Genomic DNA, 9,532 nt, shown 5'->3' with positions numbered 1-9,532 from the left:
CCTTGCCTGCACCTTCACCACTGAGATAGTGCATCAGTGTATGCAAGTCATAACGATTCTGTGATTGCATACATTACAAGGGGGTTAGAGGAGACTTTCTTTTACAAGAGACCTAAATGGATTAAAGTTTCATTCCTCAAAAGGCCATGGCCAATAGAGAGCAACAAACATGCACATTTAAGCTGATATGGCCTTCCATAGAGCAGACTGCAGGGCTGATACGTGGGTACCAGAGAGACGCAGTTAGTTGTGTTAGTCTGAAGTCAAGTAGAAGGTGAGGTAGGTTTGCACTTTATAGACTGGCCAAGTAGATCTATCTATCTATCTATCTTTCTATATGGGGGCCAGATCCAGTCCGCAGAGCCATATCATCTGGGCCCTGGTCCTGGCCCAGCATGGAGCCAGTTTGGGACCACCCCCTGCACGCTAGATATAGATGTCTACAGATATGTGTGTGTGTGTGTGTGTGTGTGTGTATATATATGTGTATATATATATATGAGAGAGAGAGAGAGTGTACTTGCGCACACAAGCTATTTATATGTATATATTTATATGCACATACTTTGGTTAGTGTATAAGGTGAAAATCTACCCTGCCTACTATGGGGGTACTAGCCAATATTTAACACTCAGATTTGCAAAGCTGCCTTAGAAAACTGAAAAATTCTCAAGTTAAAATAGTTACTTTGCTTCTCTGTCTTAGTCCATAAAACAGAGATAATAACCCTTGTTTGCCTATCCTAAGGGGGTTGTCGTTAAGCTTAGTTCACACGTAATTGCAAAGACCTTTTAGCTCCTAAGTAAGAAAATCAAGCCAATAAAATACAATTTGGAAAGGGGTGGTAAACCTAATTTTATCATGAGACAGCGGTTGCCAATAACTAATTGTAATTACATGTAAAGAAAAACAAAGGTCATGAGTGTATATAGGGCTGTTATGTAACTCCAGGACTTTGCAACCACAGAGTACATGCTGCAACTGGAAGATTTCTTTATAATTTTTCCTTAATGTAGCATGGAAGAAGTCACAGGGACAGTGTCTGTGAACAAGACCTAGGAGGTTGGGATTGAAGTGACTCTCTAAACCTCTGATACATAATTGTGTCTAGCGTGGGATCCTCGATAGTACACAGCCTGACCCTGTTTTCCCACTGAAACCAGCCAAAGCACTAAACGACAGCAGCAACGTAAGGTTGATGCTGAGACTACTAAAAACTCTTCCTCCTACAGTGATTCGTGCTTTATTGATTAGGTAGATAGACATAGTATATGGGAGCACAGCTGGTATAACCCTGTCACAGCTCCATTCACTTCAATGGGCTCATGACAATTATGTCAGCTGAGAATCGGCCTCATGATATGCATCGCACGAGCTTAGGGTTGGCCTCATTCAAGCAGTACGACTGAAGTCAATGGGATTACTAATAAGAATAGATTCAAGCACTGGGGCCAAGGAGAACAACTGCGTTTCCATCAGGCCTTCCCGACCCTTTGCCCTTCCTTTTCACAGAAAATGAGCACACGCTAATCCTGCCGTTGGATTGTTGTGACAAAACAATGGGCTGTAAGAAAATCCTTTCCGTATTGTGCTTGTCAATAGCTGTTATTCAAGTGTTCAGATACATCCCTATTAAGTATCTGATTCCTTTCACCAACCTTTTTTTGTTGCTGCTGTTATTACACAGACCCCATTCTCCATTCTCTTCATTTTGGAGGACACAGAGAGTGCAAGGGAAAAATGCGTGTCTCGCCGAACAGACTGATGCAAATTCATTTTGCAGGAAAAAAGAGAGAGTGTGCAAGAGAGAGAGAAAGCACCAACTGAGTACTCTTCACAATTCAAGAACGATGAAGTATTGACATATGGATTGAAGGACGTGTCTTCTGAGACACTGGAGGTTGCCCTAATGCACAAGGAGTGGAGAAGCTTCTTTCCTGGGCAGGTCTGACTCAGCTATGACAACAACAAAAGACAGGAATTTAATCCCTTGAAAATGGAAAATATATTGGCCTGATGTTCACTTGCAAACAGTGTGAAGGGTGTAGTGCAGGGTGAACTTCAAAGGGCTCTGACGACGATTTTAGCTTGTAGCAGGTTGGATGCTTCTGAGAGCTAAAGCAGGGTAAGCTGTACACAGAAATAATTGACTGGATGGACGTGCCGTTTCCATATTTCACAGATTCTGTGGGAACATAGATTTCATAGCCATTTGGGCTGGAAGGGACCTTGGGAGATCATCGAGTCCAGCCCCCTGCCCCAGGGGCAGGAAGTTAGCAGGGATCATAGGATCCCAGCAAGATAGACATCCAGATGTCTTTTGAAGGTGTTCAGAGTAGGTGCTTGATTGTTAATCAAAATGACTCAATTGACATTTGAAACCCCAGCTTCTGCTTATTTACTGCCGCTTTATAGATTTCATAGACATTAGGGCTGGAAGGGACCTTGGGAGATCATCGAGTCCAGCCCCCTGCCCCAAGGGCAGGAAGTCAGCTGGGGTCAAAGGATCCCAGCAAGATAAGCGTTCAAGCGTTTCTTTAAAGAGTTCAGAGTAGGTGCTTGCACCACCTCTGCGGGGAGTTTATTCCAGGCCTTGGGGGCTCAGACAGTAAAAACATTTTACACAGATCCTAGTTAAAAAATTGCTAATTTAGTTCTAGGTCATTATGTGGAGACCTTAATTTGTACAAATCAGCACTTGCCCCTAAGCTTACTCTCATTAAAGTAGTCTCCAATGCAAGTGTTCGCAGTTTGGGCCTATTGGACAAGTCATTTAAATCACCTGCTTCTGTTTTTGGATGACTCTCAATCACACCTAGAGACTTCATCTTGTCCATGTAAGTACCCGAACACTTTGATGAGCACGACAATATATTTTTAGGCTTATTCATGTGTAGAAACATGAGTATTCTCATCGCTGCCCGTCTCAGGAAACATTCTTGTGAACTAAACTTTACTTGCAGGGATGGTGATGAACAGGGCAACATGGAGAAAGGACCTCACATCTGTTTTTTCTTGTTTCTCTCTTAGGACATCACGTGCTTTATACAGACTTCTGCATTTGTCTTGTATCTTCATTACCCAGTACCTACAATTATACTAACAGCTTAGCAACTGGTTTGATGGCTGCTAAACACGCCAACAAACACCACTGCTGAAGTTAAAGCCGTTAGCTCTGAAAGAAGAAAAGCTGTCAGGTGAAATGTGTGAGGCCTCTCGGCATGGCAGTGTGATAATGTAGGTAGAGAAAGTTGACACTGGGTCGACTGAGTGATGGCAAACAGACCACAGGCTTCAGTAGATAAACAGACAGCCTTTCAAATCACATGATACCACTTGATACCTTTGTCCCACTTGAGCTGGTACAAAGTGTAACAGCACGTTAAACCCATTGATGTCACCCTGGGCTGAAATCTTCACTCCACGGGAAAAGTGGAGCCTTAGCGTAGACAGGGCAAACTCCATCGCTGACCCAGCTTCGGTTCTGCTCGGGAAAGAACGAGGTTGTGCATACGGGACTAGTTACCTGGACCGCATTTGACCCAGCGTCTCCACGGCTATTAGTCATTCAGATTATATTTGCACTGCAGTTACTGCTCTGATTGCAGCTTCTGTAGACATACCTGAACCAGCCTCAAACTGGTTAGTGTGGGAATTGGTAACAGTTTAGGGATCCCCGCTGCTTGAAACACCTATCCAAAAAGGTGGGAAAAAATGAACTCTGGGCTTTTGAGGCTAAACTGTTTGCGAGATCTATGGTAGGTAGTTTAAAGCTAGTACAAGAGTGCCCACATATGTCCACACTTACAGTAAGGACTGCAGTGCAGACTGCATGACATTGATGCCAAGTGCATCACGACCAGGAGCAGATGAATGGGATGCATTTCTCAGTGGTGATCTCTAGAGTACCACAAAAGTGGTCAGACAGAGTCTCCTTACTGACTGCGTCCTCCTTATTGAGAAGGCCAACAAAGCTAATGGACAAATGCCAATGATGGTACTGCTCTATGTGACGTGGCCGTCTGTCCGATAGGAGGCAGAGCAATGCAGCTTATGCAGGCCACTAAAAAGCCATCTCATGCACGTGATCCAAAGCGCATGGAAAGTCCTGGGAATCTGTCCATTGACTTGAATGGGCTTTGGACCAACTTTATGTTCAGCTCCTATGGAGCTGCACTGGTCTCCTAACAACAGTCTTGAGGTGAAAAGGTGAAAATATCTGCATCCTTGCTGGCTGGAATGCAGAACAGAAAAAACAATCAAAATATCCAGTGAAGTAAGGAGGCCAACATTTGAAACAATCAAAATGAGCTCTAGCCGTATGACCTTTTTCCATATGTTTCCAGGGCTCTATGAAGTGCCTAAAATCCCATCAGCATGACAGGCCACGAGCCAAAAAGCTTTTGGAGCCTGGGAACAAGGACAAACAGGCCACCCTTGGAGGAAGAGCTTTCCGAACTTCGGGGATCCTGAAGACCCATAAGGCTACGAGCCCAAGAGTGCTGGCCGTAAAGCAGTCCAGTTGGTGGGTTGCCAAAGAGCAAGGGAACCTGGAAGTCTAGGTTTCCACAGCAGTCACCCCAGACAACCCCCCTACATCAAGGGAGATGCAGAATTTGAATGATTTCCCCCAAAGGAAAATAGAGGTTTTACACTAAAAGTGAAATTTTCCCAAGTTGGGCCTAGCAACTTGCAAATTGTGCATTAGAAAACAAACCCAACCGAGACGTCCCAACTCTCTCTAGTCTTTTTGTGTCACTGGCATCAAGGACTCATTTGCAGAATTTTATGAAGCATCCTTTTACAATTTCAATCTTTCATTAGGTATCCTCTGTTTTACAGGTGACATAAGGGACCTAAAGACACACTGGCTATCGCTTGGATTAAGTTGCAGACTGGTTAAGTTTCTATTGAAAGCGTCTATTGAAAATGACCTATTATTTCTGGCAATGATGTTGAAAGCTTTTCCTATTTTTTTTCCTTGTCCATTTAGGGCTGAGCAAAAAGCAAAGAATCAGAAAAATGTAAATCATAAAGGAGGATATGTTTATGGACACATGGGAATTCCCTGGACATATTTCTGCGGCAAATTTTGAAAGCATTAAAAATTCATATTCGATGATTTCCGAGAAGGGACTATACACGCACATCTTATCCATCCCTGAAGACCTCTCACTGGAGCCACTGCCAATGATAGATATCCTTGTGCAGAAACTGTGAATTATTGCCTTGCTTCTCTCATGTCCTGACTTTGAGGAAGTCCCCTACATCCTGATAGTGAGGGATGTCCTTATGGCCCAGGATACACAAACACCCAGAACTTCCCAGCAGCAATGAGAAAGCACCCCAGAGCCTCAACACAGAAGCTATTCAAGATGAAGAAAAAATTGTTTCAGGGACAGCTAACGCTTCAGGTTAATATTTTTGCCTGTCCTTTCCTTACCCGAACAAGCTCACTCATTCCCAGACAAAAAGGATTGAACCTACACATTTTCTCAAATTAATTTTGAAAAATGTTATTTCTCCCAAGCCTTAATTCCTAGTTTTGACTAGAAAGGACTAAGTTATGTCAGCACCAGAATCGGTAGCAACTGCGGGGTCAGCCCACCAAAAAGGACCCTCTATATTGTTCTGAACGCCTTTATAGATTTCTTTTGGGACAGCGATATGACCACTAGGTGTATTCTGTGCTCTTCAAGGCCACACAAATTGTATTCTCAGTGTGTATTTGTATTGAGGCAGCAAGTCTTAGGCAGGGCAGACACAGTGCCATGTAAAAAGGTAAGTAAATCTGCCTCTCTCAGGCACTGCAGCAGCCCACAAAACCAGCCATCAAGCAAACTAGCTTGCTTGCTGCTCAAGGTTATCAGCTATGCTGCCATAGTGCCTTTTGACAGTGGACCGTATACTCCCTCAGATGTATCACAGGCATATTATCCTCCTTGCTGAGCCTGTGCTCAAGTCAGTGCATCTGCTCAGCTTGCACGTAACAGGTATATTCAAGAGCAAAATGCAAGTGGTGTCTGTTTTACATCTGTTAATCCTATATAGAATGAGGGACTTCTGGACCACACCTGGGACTGGCAGTAGCAGCAAGAAGATTAACTAATAAAATAAATTGGCAGTGGGAAACCCAAGGGCTTTGATAGGATTACAATGCAGCCCTTGCGGGGGTAAGAAGGAAGAGGCTAGAGCCCACTGGAGTAGGATGGCATTTTCAAAACTGCTAGAGAGGATGAGGTTTTAAAGATTTTGATGCAGAGAAACACCATGCTGGGTTTCCAAAAAAAACCCACCTTTGAAAATCTGGGCCTACCAGATTAAGGTAAAAAAGCCTTGAAAATATGAATGGGTCAGATTTTACAATAGCACCTAGTCACAAAAAAAGGTACAAAGGCCCTTTATTGACAAGAGCATGTCAGCAGTTTAAAAGTACAACTCCCATTGGCTTGTTTGGCATTTGGGCATCAAACCTGATAAGACAGTTCATGACCCCATTTGATGCCTATCTGTGTAATAAGGAGCCTCTCCCCATTTTGTAAATGCAGCCCTTACGCCCTCTGAATGCTCCCTCCTTAAAGTTTTAACCTCTATGTAAAAAAAAAAGAAACAGAAAAGATCAAACCATATTCTGAATGTGTAACAATGCAAATAAGCATTTTTGAAATTATTCTTGAATCAACTTTTTCTTTTATAGCACGAAAACATTTCCTGAGTATATTTGCTGGGTGAGCTAGCGCAACATTTGAATGTGATTTGATTTCTGTTTGGACCTGATCGCGGGCCCTAAAGAGAAGCAATGGGAAATGGATGGCTAAACATAAATCTCATTACCTTGCCCCATGATAACAGCAAACATTTTGGGCTTTGGCCTCTGTTCAATGAGGAAGGGAGCACATTCCGGAGCAAATCAGTCGTTTTTTCTCTCTCTTTCTCTGCTCCTTCAGAAAGGGAGCGGGGATAAAAAAAAGGTTTGCCTCCTCCAGATTCCAATGAGTTGAGCAGATCAGAGGCCGCAGCTGCTGCAAATTTAATTTGAAACAGCAGAGCTAAAAGATCAATTCAGGAAGCACCTGTGGCCAATGATGACTCTCTATTGTTCAAGTATTCTCAGAATCCACTCTGGCCTTCAGCCTATGCCAAAGTCTGACATACTGAATATGGCCTTACAGGCCAGCAAAGTGCACAGTAGTGCTTATTTCCATCAAATGGCCCTGCCGGGTACTATATTTAATATGACATGATTGCTGAATGGAAGACTATAGGCAGTGCTTTTATTTTTGCCCTTAAACTCTTCGGGCTCTATTATAGAAATTAATTACTAGCCTTCTGTGCAGGCCCACTGCCCAGCGGGAGCAGCAAGAAGAAGGCCACGTCCTTCTTGCTGGTGTATCTTGTCATAAGGAGGGCTGCTTTGACCCTTCTTAGCAAAAAAACACCACTCACTTCATTTTGCTTGGGGTGCTCAGAGGATGAAATCCCAGCCCCAGTAACATCAGTGGGACCATATTTTGAACGCATTCTCCTTCCTCACCTCCCCAAAATCTTGCCATTCTCCTCCTGAAAGTGCCTGGTATGCCAAACAGTGGAGGGTACAGCATTCACTTTCTTCTGTGACTCTTCAGCTTTCCTTAGGAAAATGCTGATTCCACAGGATCACACATGCCTCATCATTGACATGTCTGTCAATCCCATCACAGCCTTTGACAGAGAGCAGGCAGGTGGGAAGGCCAGGATTCAAGGATCATCTGCACTAAGATCCTTGCTCTCCCTGGCTAGCTCAGCTGGTTAAAGAATGATGTTAATGGGCGTATGTACACACCACGTTTTCTGTCCATTTGTGCACTGCAACTGCATGTCCATTTGCATGAGTGGGATTTCCAGATGCTTTAAAAGTCTTTCTTGTGCATTAAAATAAAATTAACACCAAGGTCACAGGTGACGAGCCACAAGATCTTTCTTGCCTTAGGCAGGGGGTTGAACTAAATGACCTCTTGGGGTCCCTTCCAATCCTGCTTCTCTAGGATTTGCCAGATGACTACTAGGCAACTGGGGGGCTGCATACCAAAAGAACCTGCAAACTCCCAGGGTCCCCTGACCCTAGCAGCCCCTCTCCTTGGCTGCCGAAGTCCTTGTCTGTCTTATCACCAAGCATCTTTTTAATAAGAAGTGGAGATTGTATTTTGGAAACACTGAAATGTTCCAGATATCCAGTTCCCCTCCTGGCAAGACACCAGGTCCCCAGGCTGCTCAGTAAGATGACCGTCCCAGTGGGGCACTGGCCAGCCAGCTATCGGGGGAGCCCAGAGAACCAAGTGAACTGGGAAGGGAGGAAATCAAGATTTTGAATTTTCTTTCCAATTTGGGATTCTTCATCTGGGTTTTTTTTTTTGCTTTTTTGTGGGATGAACTTTCCATTTCTAGGTCAGGCCTGTGTGTACAGAGCCTTCCCCCACTACCCTTTCTGTGGCAGCCGCCCCTGAAACCAGGGCAAGCAGGGAGCTGTCCTTATGCAGAGAGGAGATTAAGTCCTTCATGGGCTCTGTCACAGGATGTGCTTCTCTGCAACATCATGTTACAACCTATTCATTGTCTGGTGTCATCACTTCTATGGGCTCAAGAAGTCCTTGCATTTATCGCCTAGGCTGTATATAGTTCAGAGTTCATGGCTGAATTTAGGCTCTACTTTTTGGATTCTCCTTGTCAAGCTGCTCCATTCCTCTGGTATTTTTGCTCACACCCATGATCACACCTGGCAGGCTTTTCCAGAGGGAATCCGAGTTTATTCTCACCCTCCTGGCAACTCAAACAGATATCAGAGGCTAAGAAATGTTATAAGCCCCTGGAATGATTCCTTCACACTGAAGCTCACCCCACAAAGGCTGTCCCATCAGTAACACAATAAAATGCTGCTAATGACACTTGTTCCTAACAAGGGCTGATAAAAATCGTATGATGGGAGAGGACCAGCCAACTGTGTCTGCAGGGTGTAGAGCTGAGGTTCAATTTGCAAATGCAGTGCACTTTCGTAGGTGGGTACGGGAAGAAGTTTAGGGGATATCAAAGATATTGCTCTTTGAACTATAAAACATGCTTCTCTGGCTGCATGCTTTATCTGTTATACAAATACATGGCAGGGAATCTAAGTTGTAGGGCCAAATTGATATCCCTGCAGAGGAAGAATGGCCTAGTATGAAAAGGCAGCACAATAGTTCAGTGGCATCTACATTACTAGCACTGCTCTGTTGCCCAGCAGTAAAGTCCCAGGGAGAGGGGGAAAAGCAGTGGAAAACCTGTCATGGGAGAAGCTGATAAGGATAGTGGTATTTCTGTTTTTATCCAGGTATTCCAATCTGATACGAGTCAGCTTCTGGGATGGATGTTACCAACCAGCAGCAAATTGCTGGTACAGTTCCACATGCTTCATGTGTATGATAGCTGCTACTGTAGATGTCTCCCAAGGAAACAGTGCCTATAACATTTCATAGTTTCATAGTTGGTTGGGTCGGAAGGGACCTGAACAGATCATCAA

General features: G+C 44.1%; 1 protein-coding gene across 1 annotated transcript in view; it reads right to left on the bottom strand.

The window, feature by feature from the left end:
* TRABD2B (TraB domain containing 2B) overlaps window positions 1-9,532 on the bottom strand; it is a 568,857-nt gene that overhangs the window by 72,436 nt on the left and 486,889 nt on the right. The gene's annotated exons all lie outside the window — the stretch shown is intronic.

The sequence above is a fragment of the Gavialis gangeticus genome, unplaced genomic scaffold, assembly GCF_001723915.1.
Source record: "Gavialis gangeticus isolate Ggan-Ray unplaced genomic scaffold, GavGan_comp1, whole genome shotgun sequence".
NCBI classification, from domain to species: Eukaryota; Metazoa; Chordata; order Crocodylia; family Gavialidae; genus Gavialis; species Gavialis gangeticus.
This window is presented reverse-complemented; position numbering and strand designations above follow the sequence as displayed.